Raw genomic sequence first — 27,351 nt, 5'->3', positions numbered from 1 at the left:
TTACTTTAATAAATAGGTTTTCTTTAGAACAGGAGGTGATGCTTCTCAACAAGCATGCTACTTCTTAGGTAGCTAAATGCTGTTAATGTTGTGGTACGACCACATTTTAATTTTGATCTCCAGGCTCTCTTATTTTACATTTATTTATATATTCTTACAACTAAGAGTAGCCTCTTGTATTGATTCTGCATGCTTATCCCCCCTCTTTTACTTCTCCCTCCCCTTTATTGAGTAGGTTAAGTTAAAAGGAATGTTTACAGTCTAATATCTATGAGATAAATTGTGAAAAAACAAAAAACAAAACTGATTTCTAAGGAAGAGAATTGGAAAGTTCCTATTTAGTTTTTGTGAATTTAATGATGGTGAGAAATTGAGTATTTCATCTATATCTAGGTAAAATTCATAATGTATAAATTATTTTTTAGTGAAAATGTCACCATGATCAGGTCTATCATTCATTAATATTAATGGTGGCTCTTAGCAGCGTTAGAGTTTGGAAATATATTTATACCAGGCAGCCATATTGTGCCAGGCAATATGTTAGATGCTAGGTGATATAAAGACCTTTAAATCATGGTTCTGCCTCTCCAAGGCTCACACACACAGAGATACGCAGTACGGTACTCAGGGTGCATCAAGTGTGTGACTGATCTCCTTGACAAGGGATGAGGAAAGAGGAATTCATAGAAGGATTGACTTGTCCTAAAGATCATAGGACTCCAAATAGGTTGAAGTTTTGTTTTCCTTAAGGGAAAAAAAAATGTGTTCCTGGAACTAGCATTTCATTTTAATTTGCTAAGTATTTCCAAGTATGAAATTTGGGACTCATAAAGGAGTCCTGTTCAGAAGGGACCCGGGCTTTGTTGACCTCTCCAAGCAGAATTTTATTTACTGTGCAGAGGTGGTTGCTGTAATATGGGCATCACCTCCTTTATATTTGATGCTTGGATATAGTTGGTCAGTGACCAGTAGATATTTGTGTAGCAGCTTCCGTACATTTACCTCACCTACTCACTTTCTTTAAAAATTAAAAAAAAATTGGTAGATTTAACCTAATCTTGTAATTGTTGGCAAATGGAGGTAAATAAAGAGATGAAACTTTTTCAAGGTCATGCTGTGATTCATTCAGAGGCAGAGCCAGAAATAGGAGCTGAGTCCACCGATCCAAGTCTGAATGTTCTTGCTTATTACTGATTTTTGGATGTTCAACACGAAGACACCCCATAGAATATAAACTTCTAACAATTATAGAATTTAAGGACTTCACTTGTGAGATTTTCTAGATTCTGTTATTAATAAGGTGAATTCCTTTAATTGTTGAACATCTGGCTGGCCTTCGTTGGGCTGGATGCAGAGTGATTGCTGATCAGGATGAAGCAGATTTTCTCCAGGCAGCTCTCATGGAAGCTATTCTTAAGGTGGTAGATTGAAAACAGATTGACGCAGGCCTGTGTTTCTCAGCTGTTGTCTGTTTTCTTGTCATCTGGCTTCACAATTGGTTCTTTACCATCCTCCACTGTTTTATGGGTGTCTTGGAAATTACTAGAGCCCTGGGGAGCACTAGCATTGTCCTTAGGAAATTGTTTTCTGGCCTTAATTTGCATATCTTTGGATCAATTAATTGCCAGCTGCCTTTGAAGCAGGTGATCTTTATAGCTATGAACTTCTATGAACATCTTTTATTTTTAAACCATAGAATGAGGGTTGTCAGCTCTGCCGGAAGGAACAGATGTTTTTTGCTTTCTACTACCTTCTAAATGTAGGCAGAAAATTCAAGTGAAAAGAGACCTCCAGGGCACATGTTTGTTTCTTTGGCAGATATGGAAACCTTTAGCTATAATGGGGACCAGTATTTTATCTTGTTTTAGCTGTTAAGGAACTGATGCTGCCTCCGCACAGAAATTTTACAGTGAATGTTTGAAAAGACATCTTTTTCAGTGGTTAGTAGAAAAAGTGCTCTGAAATTTGAGAGATTCCTTTGCACAGTAAGAATAGCAGAAGCTTGTTATTCGAATTTTACAGTTAATTAAAGTTCAGACAAGTAAAATGTTAAATTTGTGATGCTAAATCACTATTGATAAGAATCTTTCCAAAGTCAATTATGTGCTTATCTGTCTTTTTTTAAACCCATGGAATAAATGGTTCATCTGTTTTCAATGGCTTAATGACATCTTTAGGCACATCATGGTTACATACTGTGAAAACATTGGTGTTGCCCTGATCAGCTATTGAAGTGTAATGGACTGGTGACTCCAGTTGGCTGTTTCTGAAGTTTTTGTATCTATGTGATTTTCTTGACTTTTTCCTTCTTTTGAGCTATTTATTCTTAGAACTATCTTTGGTCTCTTCTTCCTGTACCACCCCCCCCATTACTTCTAATTTGATTTTTCTGATCAACTTGTTATTGGCTTATAAATCCTGTGATTATGACGATAGCCATATTTACTTGCACTTCTACTAAATGCCAGGCTCTGTGTGTTGGTGCATCATATAATTATCTCCAATCCTTTTGACAGTCTTGAGGTGTAGCTGTTTATCCTCATTTTCCCAATGAGTTAACCACCCAAGGTCAGGAGAGTGAAGTAACTTGCTTAAGGGCGTTAAGCTAGTAAATGGTCCATTTGGAAATCAAGTCTGTTGTTAATGTGAAGTAAAATAATGCAGTGTGTCAGTTGAGCCTTGGAGGACTGGCTAATCTCTAAAGGGCTTGGGCTTTAGAATTTAGGTTATGTGATTCTCATTTTGAATTTTCTAAAGGTTATCTTGATTTTTACATCAAAGTAGAAGGACCCACTCTAGGAGTACAGACTTTCTCACATAGCTTCTTAAATGAGTTATTAGGCTGTGAACGTTTTAAAGCCAGGAGCTGTCTTACTTGTAGCAGTAGCATTGGACAGAGTGTAGCTGTCCAGTTACTGTCCAGTAAACGAGCGAAGGTCAGAAATCGCCCCTGCTCTGTATAATATATGCGTGTTACCATAACAGGAAAAGGGATGAAGAGAAGGCTGTTCTTTCCCCTATGTCTTGCCTCACTGGGTTTCATATATCTGAATAGGAATTGCATCATAAGCTGGGACCGGGAGCACTGTCCTCAAATCATTTCAGTTTGGTCTAAAGCATCCTTTCTCATGGTTTCTTTAAGGCTGTGGTTTGGACTGAAGTCAAGTACTCCAGTAGCTTCAGTGATGGGTTTTAGGTGACTGCTTTTATGAGCTGAGGACTGGCCTGGTTTTTAGTGCACTGAGGCATTCAGATGCAAGCCATGAAATTGAAATTGAGCAGGTGCACTTAGAGCAGTGTTTCCTTCTGATTCTATTAAAAAGATGCTAACATGCACAGTTGGGTGATGGCAGCAGTAGGTACTATAACTACTGTTATTCCAGGTATATCTGCATCCTAGCTTGCTGTTTAGTTAGGTGACTCTCCAGTAATTATTTCTCATATGCATGAAGGTGGAGGAACAATTTCAAATTAATGATGCTAGGATTAAATGAAATAGTCAATGTAAAGCCCCTACAGCTCTGCCTGGTGCGTAGGAGACGCACAGTTGGTGCTGTTTGCATTCCTGGGCTGATTTATTGCCCTAATAGACTACATTGTTCAAAGAGGTCCAGACCACATTTGTCAAATCATAACAAAACAACTCTGAAATTGTGTACAAATACTGGGAAGGATATAATCAGATGCTAGTTGGAAATGATTATTTCTAGTCAGTAGGTTTTTTGCAAATTGTTTATACATCAGTTTTTTTTTCTTTTTTTGCATTTTCTACAACTGTAAACCTTTTTGTCATTTTATCAGAAACGATGGATTTTGGGGGGATTTGGATTTAAAAAGCATATGAAGGGGATAGGACTGTGTAATTACGGGGAGGTGCTGATTTTTAAAGGAGGGGTGGGGTAGGTGAGGTGCAAGCTGACCCCCTCAGCATTTATGTTCTGCAGGGTCTGGCTACACTCACCTGACTTTGCAGCCTTAACCTCCCAGGTTCCTTCATAAACTCTCTACTTTAGATGAACTAGTCCGCTTACTGCTCTGTGAACATTCTTTTCATTTTCCTGGCTTTGTGCCTTTGTCTAGCAGTTTTTACTTTCTTGCAACACACTATTTGTCTCTCTTGATTTAGCATCTGAGAAAGCATCCGTTTTCCTGTTTCGTATCTTTACCAGGAGACCTGGCTGGCAGCCACCCACCCCCGTGTCTCTGGACTTACTGTCTGTATCATACCAGATACACTTTTTGGATTTGGGGATCCTTTAGGTCTTCTTTCTCGCTTCCTTCTGCTTTTCCTTTCTCCTTGCTTGCTCACCTGATTGTATCCATTCATCATCCCACTCTGTCAATCCATCCACGAGTACCCATTCTGTGCCTGCTCTGTGCCAGTCAATAAGATCGGCACTGAGCATACTGAGGCCTTTAGGAATACTTGTTTGCCATTTTTTTCAAACAGGCAAGTTGGGTACCCAGGCTTCCTATTGCTAACTAAATCTAGTTGACTTTAAGCTGGAAAATTACTGACATTTTAAAAATTATTTTTATTGAGGTATGATTGAATCAGTGGTGAAGGTAGAATGATACTTTCATAGAACTTGTGTTGAGAGAACATCTATTTCTATTTTTGTGGGTTGATTTAAAATAGCAGTGATAATACAATGACTCTCAGCTTCCAAACATCAATTTTATTGGTAGTGAAAGAGGAAAATGTTATCAGTCTGTTCATTTCTACTTTTGCATTAGAAGTGACAATCTGGTGTTAATGAAAGTTAGCATTAAGGAAACTTAAGAAGAAACAGATAAGTACTGCCTTGTGACTTGATAGTTTTTGGATATAATCTTAGTGACTGAAAACTTCTGAGGCTTTTTTAATATTAAAAATACAAATACATGGAAAATATAACTTCTAGTCAATTTGAAATTGTAGTTAGTAAAACAAGGTATAACATGAGAAGTATAAGAACCAAGACTAGCAGTTACTAGATGCTGTAAGAGGATGCCAACCATGCTAGAGATTGTTACCCTGCTCCACTGTGGGGAAGAGAGAGGGAAAAATTTCTATCTTCCTCCCTTCCAAGGATGTACTCGGGGGCATTGTTGGATAGGAAAATACTGCCATCCTTCTGTGATCGAGTCAGTCTGCAGCGTACTGGAAGCTTGATTATCTGTTATGCCAGAGCTGCAATGGGCTGAAAATAGCCATTTTTATTTTCAAGGGGAGTAGAATAATATCTTGAGAAAATTAAGCCTTTGCTGTGTTTTAAAGTTATACTTAAAAATGCTTAAACCCTACTCCTTGGGGCCTCTTGTTATCCCTCAAGCAGAAGAATTCCTGGTTGTAGTGCTGTCGTGTAGTGGACACGCATGGAGCATTCTGTGTCATTAAGTTGTTGCTCTACCTACACAGTAGCAGCACGATGGCAGTAGTGCAGGCTGAGAGGTCTTCCGCTGGGGCTCCCCTTTTAAGTGGCCCACAGATTTCCTGTAGGACAGGAGGCAGTAGTGCCTTACTCTTCCTAGTTCCCTGGTTTCCCAGGTTGTAGAAGTGAATGCAGTCGTGCTGGTACCTGCTTCCTCCACGTCTCATCCAACCCTGCGAATCTACAGGAGTGACGGTTCCAGGAGGTAGCCTTTTCTCCTGATAGTGATACTTTGCATATTTAGAATTATTCTTTGCTATTAGAGTGGAAGAAAACCCCATGTTGGAGGATTTGTTCATACCATGGAGTAAAGATGCTTTGGATATTGATAATAGCTAGCGGTAAGATTTTGCTGGTTTTGATCAGTTGTTACTTGATGCTAAAGGAGATCTGAATTTGTTGGAATGCTGTTCTTTGATGTGCGCTTAGGAGCCTGTGCTTTTGAACACCAAGGCAGTGACTGGGTGTAGCGGGCGGTTGACCTGTTTTATGGAAATCTACAAAAGGGAAGTCTGTGTTGTGCAGTGTTATGACCCAAGCACTTAGAGTACACGGAGTCCTTCTAATACTAGTACCAAATACATCAAGCAAGTCCCTTTAGGTTCATTATCTACAATAAAAGTAATCTTCTATTCTTGAATGGATTATAGGCTTTACATTTTTCCTTTGGTTTAAACTTCTCAATAAAAGTAGTACTACTAATTCTCTTATTTCAGTGTACTTTATTTTTTAACATTTTTTAATTGAGGTATAGTTGATTTACAAAGTTGTGTTAGTTTCTGGTGTGCAGCATAGTGATTATATATATATTCTTTTTCATTACGGGTCACTACAAGCCATTGAATATATTTCCCTGTGATATACAGTAGGACTTTGTTGTTTATCTATTCTGTACATAGCCGTTTTATCCCTCTTTCTCCCCTTCCCCTCTTGGTAATCGTAAGTTTGTTTTCTATGTCTGTGAGTCACTTCCTGGTTTGTAAATAAGTTCATTTGTGTCATTTTAGATTCTATGTATAAATAATATCACATGATATTTGTCTTTCTCTGTGTGATTTACTTCACTTCATATGATAATCTCTAGGTCCATCTATGTTGCTACAAATGGCATATTTCATTCCTTTCTATGGCTGAGTAGTATTCCATTTTTTATATATCATCTGTCGATGGACATTTAGGTTGTTTCCACTGCCTTGGGTATTGTAAATAGTGCTGCTATGAACATTAGGATGAGTGTATCTTCTTGAATTAAGGTTCCTTCCAGATGTATGCCCAGGAAAAGGATGCTGGATCATATGGTAACACTATTTTTAGTTTTTTAAGGAATGTCCATACTGTTCTCCATAGTGGCTGCACCAAATTGCATTCCCACCAGCAGTGTAGGAGGATTCCTTTTTCTCCACACCCTTTCCAACATTTACAATTTGTAGACTTTTTGGTGATGGCCATTCTGACTGGTGTGAGGTGATACCTCATTGTAGTTTTGATTTGCATTTCTCAAATAATTAGTGATGTTAAGCATTTTTAATGTGCCTGCTTGGCCATCTGTATGTCTTCTTTGGAGAAATGTCTATTTAGATCTTCTACCCATTTTTTGATTAGGTGGTGGTGGTGGTTGTTTTTGTGTGAATTGCTTATATATCTTGGAAATTAGTCCCTTGTCGGTTGCATCATTTGCAAATATTTTCTCCCATTTTGTAGGTTGTCTTTTGTTTTGTTTATGGTTTCCTTTGCTGTTCAAAAGCTTTAAGTTGAATTATGTCCCATTTGTTTATTTTTGTTTTTTATTTCCACTACTCTAGGGACAGATTCCAAAAAATATTGCTGCAAAGTATGTCAAAGAGTTCTGCCTATGTCTTCCTCTAGGAGTTTTATGCTATCTGATCTTACATTGAGGGCTTTAATCCATTTTGAGTTTATTTTTGTATATGATGTTAGAGAACCTTCTAATTTGTCTTTTTCATGTAGCTGTCCAGTTTCCCCAGCACCACTTATTGAAGAAACTGTCTTTTCTCCATTGTATATTCTTGCCTCCTTTGTCATAGATTAATTGGCTATAAGTTGTGGGTTTATTTCTGGAGTTTCTATATTGTTCCATTGATCTGTGTGTCTGTTTTTGTGCTAGTACCATGCTGTTTTGATTACTGTGGCTTTGTAGTATATTCTGAAGTCAGGGAGCCTGATTCCTCAGCTCCGTTCTTCTTTCTCAAGATTGTTTTGGCTACTCGTATTGCTTGGGTAGTATGGTCATTTTAACAATATCCATTCTTCCAATCCAAGAACACTTTATGTCTTCCCATTTGTTTGTGTTGCCTTCAGATTCTTAAATCAGCATGTTTTTTGTTTAAATGAGATAAAGTCAGTTTATAATGTTGTGTCAATTTCTGGTGTACAGCACAATTCTTCAGTCGTACATGAATATACATATATTTATTTTCATATTCTTTTTCACCATAAGCTACTACAAGGTATTGAGTATATTTCCCTGTGCTATACAGTATAAACTTACCTATTTTACATATACCAGTCAGTATCTGCAAATGTCAATCTCCCAGTTTATCCCGTCCCACTCCCCTCCCCCTGGCAACCACAAGTCTGTATTTTATGTCTGTGAGTCTGTTTCTGTTTTATATATAAGTTCATTTGTCTTTTTTTTTTTATATTGCACATATGAGTGATTATCATATGGTATTTTTCTTTCGCTTTCTGGCTTACTTCACTTAGAATGACATTATCCAGGGCCATCCATGTTGCTGCAAATGGTATTATTTTATCATTTTTTACAGCTGAGTGGTATTCCATTTAAATCAGCATCTTACAGTTTTACAGGTCTTTTGCTTCCTTAGGTAGGTTTATTCCTAAGTATTTTATTCTTTTTGCTGTGATGGTGAATGTGATTACTTTCTTAATTTCTCTTTCTGATATTTGGTTGTTTATAGAATTGCAACAGATTTCTGAGTATTAATTTTGTATCCTGCAACTTTACTGAATTCATTGATGAGCTCTAGTTTTCTGGTAGTATCTTTAGGATTTTCTGTGTAAAGTATCATGTTATCTGCAAACAGTGACAGTTGTACGTCTTCTTTTCTTATTTGGATTTTTAAAAATTTCTTTGTCTTCTCAGATTGCTGTGGCTAGGACTTCGAAAACTGTGCTAAATAAAAGTGGTGAGAGTGGGCATCCTTGTCTCGTTTCTGATCTTAGAAGAGATGCTTTCAGTTTTTCACCATTGAGTATGATGTTAGCTGTGGGTGTGTCATAAATGACCTTTATTATGTTGGGGTATATTACCTCTATGCTCACTTCCTCGTGAATTTTTATCATAAATGGATGTTGAATTTTTCAGAAGCTTTTTCTGCATCTATTGAGATGATCATTTTTTTTTCATTTTCATATTCTTTTTCATTATAGGTTACTACAAGATACTGAATATAGTTCCCTGTGCTATATGGAAGAAACTTGGTTTGTTTTTTTCTCAACATCTAGGATCTTCCTTATTTTTGTTTTTTTAAATATTTTTTATTGAGTTATAGTCATTTTACAATGTTGTGTCAAATTCCAGCATAGAGCACAATTTTTCAGTTATACATGAACATACACATATTCATTGTCACATTTTCTTTTCTCTGTGAGCTACCACAAGATCTTGTATATATTTCCCTGTGCTATACAGTATAATCTTGTTTATCTATTCTACATATGCCTGTCAGTATCTACAAATTTTGAACTCCCAGTCTATCCTATTTTACCCCACTCCCCCCAAAAAACTTGTTTTTTATCTATTTTATACGTAGTAGTTAGTATCTGTAAATCTCAGACTCTCAAGTTATCCCTTCCCATCCCCTTTCATCCCTGGTAACCATAAATTTATTTTCTATGTCTGTGAGTCTGTTTCTGTTTTGTAAATAAGTTCATTTGTGTCTTTTTTGTTGAGATTCCACATATGAGTGATAGCATGTGGTATTTTTCTTTCTCTTTCTGACTTACTTCACTTAGAATGATGATCTCCAGGTTCATCCATGTTGCTGCAAATGGCATTATTTTATTCTTTTTCATGGCTGAGTAGTAGATCATATGGTTTTTATTCTTCAGTTTGTTAACGTGGTGTATAACATTGATTTGTGGATACGGAATAATCCTTGTGTCCCTGAGATATATTCCACTTGATCATGGTGTATGATCCTTTTAATGTATTGTTGGAATCAGGTTTTTTTTTTTTGGACAAATTAGGAAATATATTTATATTTCACCTCTTAAAAGCCAGAGATAGCAATGCCACTTTCTGGAAAGTCATCTTATTAAAAATACATGAAGTTTCTTTCTTGAGGATTTTTGCATCTATGTTTCGTCAGTGATACCGGTCTGTAGTTTTTTTTGTCATAGCTTTACTTGGTTTTGGTATCAGAGGGATGGTGGCCTCATAGAATGAGTTTGGAAGTGTTACTTCCTCTGCAATTTTCTGAAGTAGTTTCAGTCAATATACTTCAATATATTGGGTTTTATTTTCAGTTTCCCTACTATTATATATACTTACTCAAATAACTTTTGAGTCCATGGTATTTCATTTAGAAGTTTGCATTGACATGAAAAATTTCTTGAAAGGCTAGAAAGATAAAAGGTTTTGAGAGCTTCTAGGTACTTTACTCTTTTTTAAATTTTATTGGCCTTAAACAAGTACAGCTTGTTTAAGTTCATTAAGAAGCAAATGGACTAGAGAAGAACTATTTCAGGATTCCATATAAATGCATTTGAATACTCTGTGGAAAGTTTTATAATGAGTCTCTTCATTATTAACATACAAGTCTTACCTTTGAAAAGAGTAATAAAAACAATGGGATAACAATAGAGATATTCTTTTGCGAGTATATACTTGTGGATAATTGCCCCCTACCCCAGTACCCTTCAAACCTGTAGACCAGTGCTTGCCTGTGTGGAGAGGTAAGGCATGTGAATTCTCTATGGGAAGTGCTACATTTCGCAGCCACCCAAGATGCTCTGTGGTTGTTTTTTACTGTCCTGGCACTGCTATTTTGGTTAAATGGCTTTGAGGGCGTAAAACGTTTGGATAGTATCCTGGCACTTTATTTCAGGATGTAGGGTTTGATATGTCTTAGAAAAATTAAAAAATGTGTTGACGCTGTTGGATCCGATATATTGTTGGTGGGCAAATAAGTCTGAATAAAAACTGCAGTGATTTGGGTGGAGAGAAATTTGCCTCTGGGCTGAAAATGTAATATATGTGAAAAAGTGATCCTGGAAGCCTTTTATCTCTGACTTGGATTATTTCTCTAAGGAGCCTCATTTGACTCTAAATTCGCAGATCATTTTCACTACCATCTGCTTGGGGATAATAATAAGAGCTGGGTATGTGGCCTTAGTTTAGCTTTAGGCTAAACCTCTGAGGTTGAGTCACCGGCTCCCTTTTGTGTTTGCCCTCCTGGCTTCGTTACTGAGTAGTTCAAAGGCCTGCTGGGTCTGCACCTCTAGCTCCTCTGTCTCCCGGCGCAGGCACATCCCACTTAGCTGTGACAGGGCTAGGAGAGCCACTGTGTCTGTAACATTCTTACTCTTCTCCACCCTCTAAATACTCGCCTCCTGGGCTTCCCAGTCAAGGCGTGGCTCTCCAGCCTTGATTCTTCTATCCTCAAACTTGACATCAGTTAGTCTTTCCATTTCCTCTCTTCTTAGTTTCTCTTTGATAACTCTTCTAGTTTCTATTCTCATTGCCTCTACATTTCCTACAACAGATCATCCAACACTGAGATCCTAAATATTCTCTCTGCCCTTCCATCTGGGTCTTTTCCAGTAATTCTGTACAAGATAAGATAGTAAACTAAATACCAAAATGAACTGGCCAGTCCCAGATGGAAACATTTCAGTGGTTCCATATTGCCCTGAGTCTAAAGTTTTAATTTATGCACACATATAAACATATTATGTATAAATATATATTACGCATATATATGTACTTTTGTATATTATTACGTAACACTCTGCAGTCTGGTCCCCTCCTTGCTCAGTCTCGGTCCCCCACCTGTCCTGAGTGTCTGGAGCCCTTCTTCAGATAGCTCATGTTCGCCCTAGTAGTTTTAGGTATTATTGTCACTCTGTCCCTGGTCTTCAGGAAAGAAAAAGTGGCATTTACTCATATCCCCGAGGGCATCATTAGTCAGTGCAGATCTCTTCACTTTGTCCTTGTATTTTCGTTTCCTATTCTGACCCGCCTCAAGGACAGAGAAAACTGCTTTTATGTGTTTAACTGATATCCTTAACATTATATGTACTTTTGTAAAGCATATAGTATTTCTGTGTATATTTAATTTTATGTCATACAAACACTCAGAGTTGTAAACTTCATTCTTTTGCTTTTTTTTTTTTTTTAATTCAGGAGCCTTTGGGGAAAAAATATACAGATTTTTCCCGATAAATATTTATCAAGTTGATTGCTTCTTACTGCTTTATCACTTTCCAAAGAGAGTTCCGCTGGGGTGTAGAGCACAGGGGACACTGTGCACCGCCTACTGTATGTGAGTAACGCCCCCTAGAGACGTGCGTTGTGGTGGCTGTGGCTGTGCGTCACGGTTAACCATCCTGCGCGGGGTGGCCGTCTAGATGCCACCGTAGACAGCGCTCTGATGAGTATTCCCATATGGGTCCTGTGTGAGAATTTCTCTGAAGTGTATATTCAGGAGAGAGATTGCTAGGTCAGAAAATGAAGATTTACTTAATTTGTGTGTTACTGCCCGTTCTGTTTTTAAAATGTTTCCCGCAGTCTGTATTCCATGAGCACAGCAAATCAGCATTCATCTAATTTTTGAATTTTTACCAATCCAGGAGAGAAAGTGGTATGTCATTGTTTTACTGTTGACTTTGTATGTATCTGATGGCTAATCCCCTTGAGGAAAACTTAGTGTGTTTTTAGCCATTTGGGTTTACCCATCTGTGAGTTGCCTGTTCATATCATTTTACCTTTTTCTAGAGGGTTTCCTGATTTTTCTTGTTTATTCACTGGGTTCTTTGTATATTCCTGATACGATTCTACTACCAGGGTTAAGGATGTAATGGAATGTTGCTAAATCTCCTTCTGGTCTTCTTTCCTGACATAAGAGGCTAGTGGAAAATTGACGTTTCTCACAGTCCTTTGTGGGTTGTGTTTCAGATGTGGTTTAGGTTTGTTGAGTTTGAGCCACACTTGGAAGATCTCAGCAAGGCCCGGGATTGACCTCTGAAGTTTGCTGTCGCGAGCGCAGCTGAGCAGCTGTCGGCGTCTTCCGGGGCGGTGTCAGCAGAGGCCTGATGTCCAGGCGTTGTTCACAGAGGCCCAGGTGGGCGGGCCCCTCCCTGCGCTGGTGTGGCTGGCAGCGGGCACAGCGCAGTTCTGGGACTGGCAGCAGAGGTGGCGCCCAGCTGTGAGGCCTGCTGACACCAGACGTGGAAATGTGGTCGCAGAGCCCAGGGCCTGAGGTCAGAAAGAGGCAGCCACTTCTTCGGTGGCCTGGTTCTAAGGTGTGGCTCTGTGAGTAGTGTCCACTTTTTCTTCAGCCTGTCCAAGATTCTGTAAAAAAAAAGTGATAACCTACAGTAGGTCTCTTGCTATTTAAACTGTCTGGAGTGAATTTGATTTTATGTAATTGTTGAAATGTTAACATATCGAATCAATTTTAGATATTATAAATACCTCCCCCTAGTATTTTATCCCTCTTTTAAATTTGTTGTGTCCTTTGTTCAATAGAAATATTTAATTTTGATATAATCAGATCTAGTTTTCATCTATGGTTTCTGCAATTTTCTTCTCATTTAAGAAATTCTTTCTTACACCCAGGTCACAGGCATTCTCTTCTCCATGGTCTTCTATTAGCTTTATCATGTTCACCATTTACATTTAAATGTTTGCTCTGTCCAGGGTCCTCTGGAAAGTGTGGTGTGACGTAGGGGTTCAGTTGCTCTTCTCTATACAGGGCAAGCCAGTGTTTTCAACATCAGCCACTAAACAGTTTTCACACACTGATTTTTAATCTTTTATTAAACTTTTATCATTTCCATATATGGATAAGTCAGTTTCTGAGGGTATTTTCTTTTCCTTTCATGTGTGTTTTTCTGTCTTCAGTCAATACCAAAGAGCTCTCATAAATGTGCTTTGCAATATGTCTTATTACCTGGAAGAGAAGTGCCCTCTTTTTTCAAAGTTTCAGCATTATCGGGGCTTAACTCTTGATGGATCTTGTAGTCTTCTATATAAATTTAAAATAAGTGGTTGAGTTTATTAAAAAGTCCTAATGGTGTTCAGTTTATTAAATTTGTAGATGATATTGAGGACTATTATCATCATAATATTATCCAAGGTTGTGAAAGACCTCCATTTATTCAGATCATCTATTATGCCTTTTTAATAGAGTTTTAGAGTTTTAGACTTCTTTATAGAGGGTTTGTGTTTTCCTTGCTGAGCTAGTTTCTGGGTACTTCATATGTTTCATCGCTAATGGGAATGGTATTTTATTTTTATTGTTTCTGGTTATTGTTGGGGTAAAGAAATATTTTCAGTGTCTTTCAGTTGTAAGAATAATTTGATCTCCCTTGTAAATGTTCTTAAACCTAAAGGTCAGTTAATAATATCTATACTTTATAGTTAAAAGAGTCTAACACTAACTCAAATGTGTGGGTTTTTCCCCCCACACCAGTGAGCAATTCTCTGTGGCACCAGCTGGGTGTTTACAGTTCAACTAAATTCTGACAGTGTTTACCTGGAGATGGTGTTGGGTCCTACAGATGAAGGGCTCGGTCCTACAAGACCGCCCACTCTTCAGACACCAATCAAAAGTTCTGACTGAGCAGCTTATAGGTTCCAACAGTCTCCTCCTTGGGTGTCGTTAACTCTGTAGAGAAGCTTATAGGATTCAAAGAAACATTTCACTCACCAGATTACCAGTTTATTATACAAGATATAACCCAGGGATAGTTAAATGGAAGAAATGCACAGGGCAAGGTATGGGGAAAGGATGTGGAGCTCCTGTGTGCCACTCTCCCTGAATCTCCACGTGTTCACCAACCCAGAAGCCCTCTGAACCCAGTCCTTCTGGGTTTTTATGGAGGCTTCATTACACAGGCTTGACTGATTAAATCATTGGCCATCGATGATCGGCTCAGTCTCCAGCTCCTCTCCTCTCCCTGGAGGTCAGGGACATGACTTGGTTCCTCTGACCACCAACCCTCATCCTTAGATGCTTTCCAGAAGTCACCTCATTAACACAAAACCCAAGTGTAGCTTGTTATGAATATCAAGACAACTTTTTCACTCCAATCACTTAGGAAATTCCAAGGGTTTAGGAGATCTGTTCCAGAAATTGGTCAAAGACCAAATATATATTTCTTATTATAAATCACAATATCACAATAGTCATATGGGATTTTAAAAGCAGAACTTTTATTTTTTTTACTGCAAAATAATTGAAACAATCATAGAATTTAGTATACATTTTGTAGACTCTTTTGAATTTACTGTGGCTTTCGTTTTGTCCTTACGTATGATCAGTTTTTGTGAATCTGTGCCCTTTTCAGGGAGCTATAATCCCAAAATCCAGAAACATTATTAATATTTTAATTTAGAAGGTTGTGTTTTACACTCAACATTAATAAAAATCTCTGATTATTTAAAATACTTCAAAAGCATCATTTAAACAACTGTGTATTTAATCCAAACAGAAAAACACCTATTTCTTGGTTTCCATTACTTACTTCTCCCTGGCTTGCCTTCTATATTTTGGGCTGGCTTTTGTGTACCTTCTTCTAGTCCTCTTCTTCCACCTGACGCTTGTTAACTAAGTGCCACTTCCCCTGAGCTTCGTACGTGTCCTCAGGAACCCTTTCCTGCGTTTTGATGACTCCAGATTCAAGTTTCTGGCTCAGACCTCCCTGTGAATTCCAGACTCAAATTTCCGTTGCCTTTAAAAATTCTTTATATGGATATGGGAGGTGATCCAAACTGAGCTTCTCTTCCATCCAAACCCACTCTGCTCCCCTGTTCATTGCCATCCCTGGTGGGTGGTAATAGTGTCTGCACAACCCTTTACCCAGTCTCTTAGCCAAAAACCTGGGATGTGTACAAGTTGGCAAGTTCCTCACATTTCCTTCCTGTATCCAGCGAGCCAGTTTCGCTAATTTCCTGTTAAAATATACCTCCAAATTTAAAACAAAAACAAAAACCTTATCTCCTCCTTTCCAGGTGGATTTTTAACATTCTTCCCAGAAGTATTCTATAGCTCTCCGTTAACTACCAGGACAAATGTTGAGCTGAGATTTATGCTCAAGGAGAAGATTGACTGTGTTCAGGATGGAGGTGCTAGATTTGCTAATATTTGTGATTCAGTGCAGCCTAAGGGAGGCATCCTCCTAGATTGTCCAGCCTTGGAATGGCTGGTCCTGGGAGGAGCGACTGCACTATTCACTGGAGGTGTTCAGAGACTGGCTGGAGATCTACTGAGGTGACCACAACCCTGGAGAGGCTGAACTTGACCACTGACTTTCCTTCCAACTGCAAGAGTCATTCTGATGCTTGACTTGAAAAGTTAAGAGTGGCAACTATGGTCTGTGTGTCTCATTCCTTTTATGAGACTGCTTTAAATATGTTTTTTTAAAAAACCCTCCAACCAGAGTTATTTTAAAGCTAACATTTATTAGACTCACTTTTATGGGTTTAACTTAATAGATTGAAATTAAGTTTTCAAGGGCATTTTCCTTTTGGCATTTCTATAATTTTTCCTTTGAACTTTGATTTAGTTCATGATCTTTGAAGAAATTACTGGAGAAATCCATAATCTAACATAGGTCCTGAGAGGGGTTGTTTGTCATTGTCACATAATGTTCTATGATATTCCTTGGGCGAGTTTATTAGACTCATTAGATTAAATTCCTCAGATTGTTCTTGTCATATTCCAGTCCTTGATCAATTGAAGTTTCATAGATTCTTCATTTTTATTGGGTTATAGTCAGTTTACAATGTGTCAATTTCTGGTGTACAGCACAGTGTCCCAGTCATGCATATATATACATATATTTGTTTTCATATCCTTTTTCATTATAGGTTACTGCAAGATATTGAATACAGTTCCCTGTGATATACAGAAGAAACTTGTTGTTTATCTATTTTATATACAGTTGAAGTTGCATAGTGTCTTTTTTCTTTTCCCCCCAAAAAAGCTTTCATGGATGCCAAAATTGAACTTTAAATTTATACAAATTTTAGTAGGTTGTGTAGTGACTATAGTCAGAGCTCTCTCTGACTTTGAATGCTCTGTCTCTGACAGGTCACTTTTTGAATGTGTGATGTTTTATTGTAATTGATTTGAATACGTTTTTTGCTACTTTTTCTCCATATTGTCAGTGTCAGGTAAAAAAATACATCACATGTGAGTCCCAGTTCATCACACAAAACAGTCACCTTCTTCAAAAAGATTATGAAGATACATTATGGGCACTTACTTTTAAGGACTAGATAGAAAACCAGCAAATCTGTACCCAATCTATATTTTGTAAGTTTAAAATATCTAAGTCTTCCTTCTTTATCTGGAGTTTTGAGCCTGGGGGTGGGAGCCTTCCTGTAAGAGTGTCTGGATCAGCACTAGCCATGGGCTCAGTGGGTTCTGAGTCCTGGGAAGCAGGGAGCCTGCCCCCTTGTGCTGAGTCCCTTCCTGAGCTGTGGGTGTCATCTCTGCAGGTGGGGCCCACGTGGGTCCTTGCTCCTCCTGTGACCGTCTAGCCATTTGACCACTCACTTGCCTTCTTTTCTTGAGAAAGTGCTAGATGTTTATTCTCATAAGAGCCATTCTTCCTCTGTAAAACTTGCAGCATTTTGGATCTGACACTAGACATGTTAATTTCCATGTGATTGTAAGTGGCCTTGTCTCTTTTTACTTATTTATCCAGCATAGGCCATCAGTATGTGATGATACGTAATATGTGATTTCTCTCTATTCACTACATCATAAACTTAAGTAATTGTCATTAATGTCTAACTCTGAATTTGCTGGTCAACCTCATTTTTTCTTATTTTTTCAATTGATAGATAATATAGGATTTCAGGAGAAATTTACTAAATAGACATGTCTGAGCTATGAAATCGGAAAAAAATTTAACACAATGAGACTTGTTTAATTCTCATTTTGCATAAGAGATGTGACATGTAGAAATAAAAACTTCTATTGATGCCTTTCAAAATGTAGCAATTATATCCATCCTTCAACCATTAAAAAATATACAAAAGGCGAAAATATCCATTATATGTTTCTAGGCTGTTAAAATATAAACTGAAAACAGATTATTACAAATTAATGATATCATGGTACATAAAATAACCCAAAACTCACATGTAACCTTCCCCTGTATATGAGCTGGGATATGTTACCCAAGTATTTGGGTCTTCATGTCTTTGCAGGGAAAATTAGACGATTAAGCCAAATAATCTCTAAGGTTTCTGGCTCTAAAATATTGAAAATTAAGTGGTGAATTGTCACTGAGTCATTAACCCTAGTAATGACAAAAAGTTGTTAGTATTTGGGTCCAATAAAACCAGGAAAGTTGCACGCATCATCAAGGCTAGTGGGAAAAAAGTCTCTTGTTGTCTCCAAGGGAAAGTTTCAGTATGGAAAGCTTCTTTTCCTGTTTGGACACTTTATTGTCTCCAGTAGATGGAGAAGGAGCCAGGGGCTCTCCCTGCTCTGCGTTATCACTAGCCAGGAGCCCATACTCTGCATCTCTTCTACAAAAGTGTCCTGCCTACATTATCCTGTTATATTGTCATTAGTTAAGGACAGGGAACATGTTTTCCTCATGATGATATCCTTTGGTGGACCCAGGACATTCTTCGGCACATGATGACTCCTAAGAACTTGGTTATATCTTGTCTTTGCTATGTCCTGCCCCCCAGTTCCACTAGAGATGTTTAATTAAGATAGTATGTTCTGAATAGAATGCGCTTCAAGTGTTCCTTCTTGAGCTTTGGTCATTGTGACTAGTTGTTAGCCCCTGCAGGCACAGACCTCGTGGTCTCTTTTGTATCTTAGTACAGAATGTTGGTCAGAAGTTTTCCCAGAGCTGCCGGCCCACACAGAAGTGGAAGATGCCTGGAATAAAAATTAGGAGAGCAGAGTACGTGTCCAGTTTTGGTGCTGCCAAGTCTATGACATCAGGCAGATTCTAGAATCTTTTCATTCCTCAGTTGGTTTTTTTGAAATCATGATAAGTTCTTTTCTTTTTGGCTTGGTTTTTTGGGGATTTAGAAATATTCATCTTTTTTATTGAAGTATAGTCAGTTTACAATGTTGTGTCAGTTTCTGGTGTACAGTGTAATGTTTCAGTCATACATATACATACGTTCATTTTCATATTCTTTTTCATTGTAGGTTACCTTAAGATACTGAATACAGTTCCCTGTGCTATCCAGAAGAAACTTGTTTATCTGTTTTACATATAGTAGTTAGTATGTGCAAATCTTGAACTCCCAATTTATCCCTTCCCACCCCCTTTCCCCTCTGGTAACCATAGGTTTGTTTTCTATGTCTGTGAGTCTGTTTCTGTTTTGTAAATAAGTTCATTTGTGTCTTTTTTTTTTTTTTTTTAAGATTCCACATAGAAGTGATATCATATGGTATTTTTCTTTCTCTTTCTGGCTTATTTCACTTTGACGATCTCCAGGTCCATCCATGTTGCTGCAGATGGCATTATTTTATTCTTTTTTATGGTTGAATAGTATTCCGTTGTGTATATATATGTATATATATACCACAACTTCTTTATCCAGTCATCTGTTGATGGACATTTAGGTGGTTTCCATGTCTTGGCTATTGTAAATAGTGCTGCTGTGAACATTGGATTCCATGTTAAATCATGATGATAAATTCTTGCTCTGCTTCACAAAGCTGACCATAGGTGTGGATATGCCTTTTACATTGTATAGTTCTGCTCATATAGAAGGTTTTTTGCTTTTTCTGGTGTCCCTGCTTCTCCACCCAACAGCACTCCAGTGCAGGGACTGATGATTTTACTTCATTGTGCAAGATCACTGCATGTGTTGTGATGGTAAATGGTCCTTCTGGATTTTCCCCTGGCTGTTGTTACCATGTTTATCTAGCCCTGTGATGTTTGCTTAGCAGGGCTAGAGGAGTATTTATAGATATAGTCGGCCCTTTGTATCCGTAGGTTTTCTGTATCCACCAATTCAACTAACTGCAGGCTGAAAATTTAAAAAAATTTTCCAGAAAATTCCAAAAAGCAAAACTTAAATTTGCTGGATCCAGCAACTATTTCCAGAGTATTTACATTGTATTAGGTATTATTAAGTAATCCAGAGATGATTTAAAGTTTAAGAGAGGATGTGTATAGGTAATATGCAAATACTAAACCACTTGACATAAGGGACTTGAACATCTGCAGATTTTGGTATCTGAGGGGATCTTGGAACAAATCCGCCACAGATGCTGTGGGACAACTGTAGCTTAAGCCTGCAAAGCAATTCCACGTGCCAAAGTTAATAGTTTGTAAGTGTGTGTGGGAGGAGGGAGAGGGAATTAGTGCAGAAATAAAATAATTGGAGAACATTAATGATTACTAAGTTCCCTGACTGTCACTGGGTGAATATTATTTTTAGCATGAATCTAATAAAATAGTAAAACAGACAATGAAAGCGTTTTTTTAAACAGAAGTTAGGGATTCTAGCAAGGAGAGTCATAAATATTTACCTTGTCGATATAATTAACATACACTAAATGTAAAAAAATAACCACTTGATGGTTGAAGATATTTTAATCTGTGATAACCTTGCTTACATTTTTTCTTTTAGATTGTGGGTACATTCTTATGATTCCATTATTTACTTATGACTTCCATTAAGTTGAGACAAATTTTTATTTATCCAAGTACAGAGCCTTTGAGGAAAAAGAAAGGTAATAGGTAACATTTACTGGGCACTGTGTTAAGCCCATTACAAAAATTATTTCACTTAATTTTTCAAACTGTCGTAGGAGGTAAGGAGAATGACTATTCCAGGTATAGGTGAGGAAACTGAGGCTTAAGAGGGGTCGAGTCAGTTGTCTGAGGCCACAGCTGGGGCGGTGGCAGCATCAGGAGGCCCCAAGCAGGGGCTCCGCAGCCTAAGCTCCTGGTTGCCCATGCTGCACTGCCTTGCCTGGATGGCTTCATGGAGTCTAGTGACAGATGTTTACAGTGGAAAGGGTTGGGCAGAAAGGACACCATTCTATAAAAAAAGAGAAAGAACTCCCCTAGATTTCTTTAGCCATCCATTAAGTATGTGATGTATGTGATTAGTGAGACAAGCTTTCCTAGGTAAAGACAGTGTGACCTAGCATTCCTGGGCCTGTGTTTCCTAATTTATAAAGTGACAGTTGGAGGCTGGGTTTGAAGAATAGAAAGACTGCCCCTCCCACTGGGTCTTCTGTTATTGGGAGGAAGGGAGGGAGGGGCAGGGGAAGGGAGAGCCTGAGAAGCTGCACCCCTCTCCTGCTCACGTACTTGCAGTCGTAGATTCACCAGAAGGTGCTTCCTGGGTGCCTGTGGAGTTTATACCAACCTGTTAATGCTGCTTTGTATGTAGTAAGAGCTCTGTAAATGTTAATTACATAATGAATGAAAATATGAAGTAAAATGGTTTAAATAGCAGAGCACTTAGAAAAGTTATGCTTATGCATATTCTAGGGCCAATTATTTTCATTAGTTAGTGTGATTGACACATCCAGTCTAGAAACAGGTGCTTTGACCAAGGAGCAGAGTAGAAGGCCCAGGAGTTGGGGGGCCCCCTGAACTGGGTGTCAGGGTTGGGTGTGTGGTGGGGTAGGGAAGGGGGTGCCAGAGGGAACCCAGGGGCCTCTGTTTCCTGGTCACAGCCAACTAGTTTGTTCAGTTAAGAAATAAGCTTTGGTTCAGAAACTTTAGGTCAGCCTATTCTCCCCAGTTGAGATGCAGGACATCTGATGTCTGATAGGGCCAGTGGGTCCCAGTTAAATCCCCGGTCATCAACTGTAGGAAGCAGAACAGAAGGTCATGTCTCTGTCCACTCCCCCTGCTCTGGTCAAACTACATTGACTGGTCAGAAAGGGAGATCGGTGCAGTCCAGCTAGTGTGCAGTTCCTAGAAACAAGGAAAACTTTCCATGTTCTCATCACAGTGGTGTGACCAATAAGCGAAGTCACGTCTGCTATTTTTGCAGAGTCAGGAGCATGCCTTGCTGAGCTTTGTAATCTTGATTATTTCACATAATATTTCTGACATATTTTCCGTGTCATTAAATCTTTTTAGTAGCATGATTGAAGATATTTATTGTGAAAATTTGATCATACATAAAAGTAGAGGTACGATGACGTCCCACGTACCCAGCTTCAATCATTATCAGTATTATTGACGCCATAATAGCTTCGTCTCCCTCTCTCCCCCAACCCGCCACCCTTCTTTTATGAACTAATTTGAGTTATTTTAATCTCAAATACTTACGAATGCACCTCAAAAATGTACTTTTTATTATGCCATAATGTCATTATTATACTGAACGCGTATAGAATTTATTTAGTGTTATCTGTTAATCAGCGCATTCACAGAACTCTCTGATACCCGAGACAAGAGGTTAGGTCCAATCTGACATGATTTGACCCGTGCTCAATCCCCACTCCTCTTTTCCTGGAGGGACAGCACGTCTGCTTGATGGGCAGCGCTGTGCACTTTATAACCCACCCCCATCAAGAGGCTCACCGTGCTTGCCTGTCTCAATTGTGTTGACTCTGTGAAGGACTTGTAGGTTTGGAGATGACAGTTTGATCTCTTCTTTGCAAATTTTTCAATTGATCTTTTTCTCATGTGTTTCCCATCTATTCATTAAGTGAATCATTATAGATTGCAGTTTTCTAATTTTGTCATTTTTTTTGCATTTTTTGGCTGGAATTTTTCTGTACTGGAAACTTCTTTAATCACTAGGTACGTTTTATTACCCCAAAATACAGTTCATACCAGGAAAGGCAGGTTAAATGCTTTATTTATTTCCCATCAGTTATCAGTGACGACTGGTGCGCTGGCTTCCCCAGTGATATCTGTTGAGTGTTACTTTTCTTATTCCTTTCCATATAGCAATGTGTTTACATTAATTAAGTTCTTCCTATAATAGCATGACTTGATGGCTGTATAGTAGGCCATCATCTATATATATACTCTCTTTTTTAAATTGAAGTATAGTCAGTTACAACATGTCAATCTCTGGTGTACAGCATAATGTTCCAGTCATACATATACATACATGTATTCGTTTCCATATTGTTTTTCGTTAAGGGTTATTACAAGATATTGAATATAGTTCCCTGTGCTGTACAGAAGAAATTTGTTTTTTAATCTATTTTTATTTATAGTAGTTAACATTTGCAAATCTCAAACTCCTAAATTTATCCTTCCATCATATATATACAGCTATCTTTTAAAAAAATCTGTCTTTATTGTTGGACATTTTAGTTTCTTTCATGTTTTTTCCCCTAGTAACAGTCCATTTATTACAGTACCAGGAACTGTGCTAAGCACTTTACATGCATTTTCTCATTTAATCTTCACAATAATCCTGTGATGCATCACTTTTTGAATATACCCCTGAATATTTACCTAGGATAGATTTTCCAAAGTTGAATTTTTGGGTCAAGGGGTGAAATTTTTAAGATTATTGACACACATTGTCAGATTGTCCCCTAAAGCTTTCTTTCCCAGTCAGTGCTGATACCCACTTCTGGGTTTTGGGTCCTTGAGTCCAGGTTGAGGGATACTTGGGGAAGAAATCTCACTGCCAGTTTGGTGGTTCTCTGAACTCTCATCTTCTTCCCCAGGCCTCCTGTTACTACGCTACAGCCTTGAGGATCTTCACAGAGCTGTCTCATGCTTTCTAAGCACCATGTTGCTTCTGCCGCAGTCTAGTAGTTGATGCAGTCACAAAAGCTTGCCCAGTTTTATAGAGAGGAGTATAGACTGAGAGAGACCACAGGAGAGGATATGGGAAGAGTGGGGAGAATGCCATAGGATGAGCCCAGATGCACTCACATGTTAACATTTAATAGAGAAGCCAGTACAGGGGCCTTGAGAGACAGTGGCCAGGGAGGTAGAGAAAACAGAGGGCAGCATCAGGAAGATGCCGGGAAAGTGTTCTTGGAGAGATTAAGAAATTGAGTAAGATAAACACACAAGTGTTTTTGGTATCATGCTGGCTACCAGTTTCTGTTACTTTGTGGGGATGGAAGTCAAATTAGACTTGTCAGATGAGAGTGGGCTGGGTCCAGAGTGAGGGGCTCGAGGTAGCAGGTATAGGTAATTCCAGCCAGTTGTCTTCTCTAACTGAGGTATAGTTGATTTACAATGTTGTGTTAGTTTCAGGTGTACAGCACAGCGATTTGGTATTTTTGCAGGTTGTACTCCATTATAGGTTATGACAAGATACTGGGTGTAATTCCCTTTGCTCTACAGTAAATCCTTGTTGTTTATCTTTTTTATTTATAGTAGTTTGTATCTGTTACCCCCACGCCCCTAATTTGTCCCTCCCCCCACTATGTGGTAAGCACACATTTGTTTTCTATGTCTGTGAGTCTGTTTCTGTTTTGTATACACTCATTTGTATTATTTTTTAGATTCCACATCTGAGTGTTAGATAGTATTTGTATCTCTCTTTTCTCAATGTCTGACTTATTTATTTATGCATTAATTATTCTCTAGGTTTATCCACATTGCTGCAAATGCAATATTTCATTCTTTTTTATGGCTGACTAATATTCCATCGTGTGTGTGTGTCTGTGTGTGTGTGTATCACATCATCTTTATCCATTCATCTGTTGATGGACACTTAAGTTGCTTATATACCTTGGCTATTATAAATAATGTGGCTATGAACACTGGGAGGTATGTATCTTTTAGAATTAGAGTTTTTGTTTTTTTCTGGTTATAAATGCAGGAGTGGAATTTCTTGATCATATAGTAAGTAGTTTTATTTTAGTTTTTTAAGGAATCTCCATACTGTTTTTCATTGTGGCTGCACCAGTTTACATTCCCACCTACAGTGTATGAGGGTTCCCTGTTCTCCACATCTTCATCAACATTTATTTGTAGACTTTTTGATGATCTAGCTGGTAGTTTTGATGTAAAAGGAAACCAGGAAATGGGACAGTAGCTAGGGGTAGGGAGGGATGTGGGCTCAGGGAGATTTTTCATAAAATTAAGCATGTACTTGTGATTCTGGAAATGTCTAGCAAAGAAGGAGAGGTTCATGATTCAGAGAGAGAGGGAGTGGCTAAAGAAGTGAAGTTCCAAGTGTGCAACACGGAATATGATCCAGAACACAAAGGGAAGAACTTGCTTTTGTTTAGAACAGGAGTGCCCACCATGAGGTAGAAGGTGGGGCGGGGTCAGTGTTTTGCATATGTACAGTTTGCCCTGGATTCTTCTATTTTCTCAGTAAATTATTTGAGATCATCATCTCATCACTGGAAAGAGTGGGTTAAGGGGGAGAAAGTTATACAGTTTTGCAGGAGACTGGAAGCTCAGAGAATGCAGAGCAGTGCTGGGCTTAACTAGGTTTACAGTCAAGATGTTAAAGTGGAAATAGGCAGCTCGTGTGTCTTTCTTTACGATGTTGAGTTGCTCATACAAGCAAAGAGAAGGTGGACGGCTAGGCTGGAATGCACTGTGGTTTTCCCAGGCGAACCTGATGGGGAGAGAGGACAAGGGGCTGATGTGTCTGAAGGGTTAGGCTGCTGTGGGGGAACCCGGGGTTTACGCTGGCCAGGAGGGAAGGATGCATGGTGTGAGAGGGACTGATCCCAGTTCCATGTGGAGGGGCGGAACTTTAGAGGGGATTCTGTCTTCAGAGCTGAAAGGATGGTGGTCAGGGATTAGATGCACATTCCAGGCATTGGCACATATGTGGATTCATTTATGACTGAAGATTAATTGATTACCTGCTCTGTGCCAGACCTTCCTTGAGGCGCTGGGGAAAGTGGGGAAACAAACAGCGCATCTGCTAAAACGGGGTCTCCCTCCATGGGAAGGAGTCGGCCCCAGATGGACCTAAACTCAAGGGCTGAGCTCTCTGCAGGGCGAAGGCGAGTAAGGGGAAAAGGGCGACAGGGTGGTCAGGACGTCCTCTCCGGCAGTGACGACTGAGCAGAAGCGTGAATGAAGTGACAGTGGGTGAGTGGGTCATTCAGGTATTTGGGGGAAGGATGTTCTGGTGCAGGAGCTCCGAGGTGGGGCAGTCAGGGTGCTGGAGAAGGAGGAGGCCGGCAGGGGAGCCTGGAGTGGGCGGAGCAGGAGGAGCCGGGCAGCCAGGATGCTCCTCAGTCAGGGCTTTACTCTGAGGGTGATGGGGAGCCCTGGAGGGTGGGAGTGAACTTGGACGTTGGCCTCGCGCAGGCGGGGCAGGTGCTGGTAGGGGCACTGGAACGGTTTGCTGCGGGGGGTGGGGGAAGCTCAGGACGCAGGATTCAAGGTCACAGGTGAGTTATCTCCCTGAGTGTCCGTGACGAGGATGAGAGGAGTCGAGGTGGAAACGAAGGCAGTGAGTCAGGAGGTGAAGGGTTAGTGAAGGGAAGGGAAGGACAAGAAGTCTGTGGATGGCAGGGGGTCTTGCCAGTGGCAAGAGTTTCAAGGGAGCTGATCGGTTTGAAGGAGTCAAACCATTTGAAAGTGCGGGTGGGGATCAGAGATCACCACTGACTTCTGGTCGCTGAGACAGGTGGGGTTTGACATAAAATGTCTCCACTGAGAGGTCTGTTAAGAGGAAGGCCCCGGGACAGCCGGGCTGTTGTTAATGCGAAGAGGTGGACTTCCCCTCAGAGAGGCTAGGGCAAGGGTTCTCAGCCCAGGGCCATTTTGCCACACAGGGGACGTTTGGCATTGTCTGGAGACACATCGGGCTGTTAGAACCAGAGGAGTTGTGGCGGGGCTGCGGGCATCCCGGGCGTCTGGGTCGGGGTGCGGCACGCTGGACCGCCCCCGGCACAGATGGCCCGGCCCGGGGGGAGCTGTGGCTGAGGAGCCCGGGTGTGGGGGGGTGTGCGTCTCAGGGAACGGAAGCTCTGGGGTTGCACTCCCCCTCTTCCACTCTGTTCCCTAGCCACTTCTGATAGTTTTTGGCTTGATATACAAACACACATTTATTTGCTCCCGAACACACACACGCGTGCGCGCCAAGTCCTGTCTCCCTTGTTTTCTGTCATATACAATGTTGAGTTTCAGAAAAGAACTCACTAGCTCTCTGGCTGTTTTCCGGCCTGCTGTAAGGTGTGTAACATGGGTGCGCTGTCGTGATAATTAACCACCTGAGGATTGAGGGATGTGCTTTCCTAGGTGTTCAGGTCCAGTCAGGTTTGCAGGCAAACTTAAGTTCTGTAGGGAAAAAAAATCTTTCATTTCTCCTTAGAAAAGTCCTGGGAGACCAACAAGTGTTCTCTAGTGGCCTGCAGGAGTGGAGAGAACAGCTCCTTCGCCCTGCTCTGACGTTCTACATGTCACAGGTAGATTTGGGAGTTTAGTTTTGTTTTAAACTGGGAGGAGGCACGAAAATTGCACAGGCTCCTACCCTGCACAGAACTGAGCATTTACACGTTTGAAATTTCGACATTGTGACTGATGCACAGACCTGGGCCTGGCTCTGCCCAGCACCAAGCTAAGAACACTTTTTACATTTTTTGAGTTGTTAAAACGAAGCAAAACAAAGCCAAAGAAGAATATGCAGCAGACACCTTGCATGGCTCGTAAAGTGTAAAATATTTACGATTTGGCCCTGTGCAGAGAGTCTGCTGACCATTTACACTTCCGACCATGGTGCGAATGAATCTTCGTCAGAGAATCATGGCATTGTATTCATTCAGAAATCCTAAAAATGTGTTTTGATACTTCGTATGTGCAAGTGGCCGGATTT

The 27,351-nt window shown here is 39.6% G+C and overlaps 1 protein-coding gene across 1 annotated transcript in view; it reads left to right on the top strand.

Moving 5' to 3' along the window:
• Positions 1-27,351, top strand: part of LOC102510773 (formin-2) — a 286,001-nt gene that overhangs the window by 2,474 nt on the left and 256,176 nt on the right.

This window comes from Camelus ferus, chromosome 11 (assembly GCF_009834535.1).
Source record: "Camelus ferus isolate YT-003-E chromosome 11, BCGSAC_Cfer_1.0, whole genome shotgun sequence".
Lineage (NCBI taxonomy): Eukaryota > Metazoa > Chordata > Mammalia > Artiodactyla > Camelidae > Camelus > Camelus ferus.
Note: the sequence above shows the minus strand (reverse complement) of the source record. Positions and strands in the feature narration are given on the sequence as shown.